The sequence below is a fragment of the Nicotiana tomentosiformis genome, chromosome 5, assembly GCF_000390325.3.
Source record: "Nicotiana tomentosiformis chromosome 5, ASM39032v3, whole genome shotgun sequence".
NCBI lineage: Eukaryota > Viridiplantae > Streptophyta > Magnoliopsida > Solanales > Solanaceae > Nicotiana > Nicotiana tomentosiformis.
Genome location: NC_090816.1, coordinates 41,633,583 through 41,635,750, shown reverse-complemented (window position 1 = coordinate 41,635,750; position 2,168 = coordinate 41,633,583).

Below are 2,168 nucleotides of genomic sequence, written 5' to 3'. Positions count from 1 at the left end.
ATGCAGCATCCCCCCGGGCTGATGAATCATCGGAGCTTGTCTTTGACATTTATCACATTTTCGTACGAACTCCTTCACGTCCTTTTCCATATTGATCCAGTAGTAGCAGGCTCTGATCACTTTCCGAACCAATGATTCGGCACCTGAATGATTTCCACAGGTGCCTTCATGGATTTCCTTCAAAACGTACACGGTATCCCTGGTCCTAGACATATTGCGAGTGGGCCATCAAATATTCTTCTGAACAGGGTTCCGTCTTCGGACAGGCTAAACCGGGCTACCTTTGTACGCAAGGCCCTCGATTCTTTTGTATTCGAGGGCAATTTTTCGGTCTTCAGATATTCTATATAATTATTCCTTTAGTCCCAAGTTGGGCTAATTGAGTTAATCGCGGCATGGACTTCTTCCACTACCGATCTCATAAGCTGTACGACTGCCCGCGAGTTGAACTCGTCATCATAGACCGATAACCTTAAATTAGCGAGGTCATCGTGTCACAACTCGCACTTTGGAGTTGTGATTTTGGCCAAGAACTGGTGAGAAAAGGCTCTTCTGATTGTCTGACGTAGATCTGTCTACTCGGGCAACTTGGGCATTTTAATTTTAAGCATATATAAGGGGGGTATCGGTGATGAAAGCTCCGACCTGCCTCCCCCATACGTGCTGCCACCAAGCCGTATCGAACGGGATACCTTGGGGGCAACCTCAAGGGCATGCCTAGATGACTCAAAGGAGTGTCAAAGGTATCCATACAAGTTTAGGAACTCTATGGACGGCGCAACGCCTTCGGGCTAGCGTTGGGCATCAAAGTGGTGCTGGAGGCTCGATGTGTGGGACGGCCAGCCCCACGGGCTACCGAATATTGGAACGAGACCTCCGTGCCGATTGGATACTTGATGCACCTATCATAGGGGCATCATGTGTAGACTTGTGAGCATGGCTTAGGTTCAACCATGCAAGCAAGGGTCTGTTGGCCTAAAGGTGCAGTTGTGGGGCGACACAGCACTATTCGAGATGGAAGCGTGTCGTGAGGGCAATATATGGGCATGGCACGAAAGATGCGCATGACAATGGCCAAGGGCTAAAGGTTGCCTTACTCAAGCGAGGCACAAGCTAGTCGCGGATGCACAGGGCGAGTGTCAAGCTTGAGGATTGGGCTGTGCATGCGGGAGCGATGCTCAGTCTTGGGCGAGGGACAAGACATGTCCTAAGCCAATCCCCTAAGGCGCGCATGGATTGTGATCCTAAGATGAAGCGCCATGACATGTCTAGGGCCAAGGGCTTAGATATTTTACTGGCGGCACAAGTTGGGGCGAGCCTACGGGCGAGTCCCACCAACAGGCACATGATCGTGCTTGGGAATCCTGGGAAAGGAAATAGGCTGGCCTGCAGCGAGGGGAACTGTAGGCGCCACACGGGCGAGCAGGTGCCGCTACCCAATGTAAGGATTTGGGCCCGTGACACTTGGTATCAGAGCTGATTAAGGCCATACTATGCCATGACACAATGTCAAGGCAAAGGGTGGATATGGCGAGCGCATTTTGGATGTCAGTGCAGAGATCACGTCAAAGAAGAGATTGATGTTCATATGCCACCAGAGATCGAGAACCCGATACTGATAGTCGAAGAAAGAAATGGGTGATTCCATTGTCTTTCGAGAGTCTAAGGTGCTACTGAATGAGGTGATATGCCGATGAGTCGGATGGTCAAGAGAAAGCCATGTTTGCCAGGTCGTGCAACCATATTGCGAAGAGTGGGAGCCATGGACTATAAACTTGGGCATGATCATAACGGAGATCTTGCCAAGGATGCGTGCGATGCATCAGTTGAGTGTCTTTCCTTCGGGATAGACTTGTGAGCTGCCTGAGGGCATTGCCAAGGTGAGGAAACGGATTTGATGGTATAACGAAGCTTCAGAATTGGGCGAATTTCCAAGTTAGAAGGTGTCATTCTGGAAAGAAGTACGTCGAATGATCGGGGACTGTTGAGAGTCCAGGTGCGAGGCACACTGAACCGGGAAGCTGTGCTAGCAGGACCAAGAGGGTACCTGTCTATAGGGAGAGTATTGAAGTAATACCGGGAGCATTGGCTACTTGCTGAGGAAGTGACAGTTGGAAAACAAAGAGCTTTGTTCGAGAATGCGGCGACGCTATGACTTTGAGAATGTA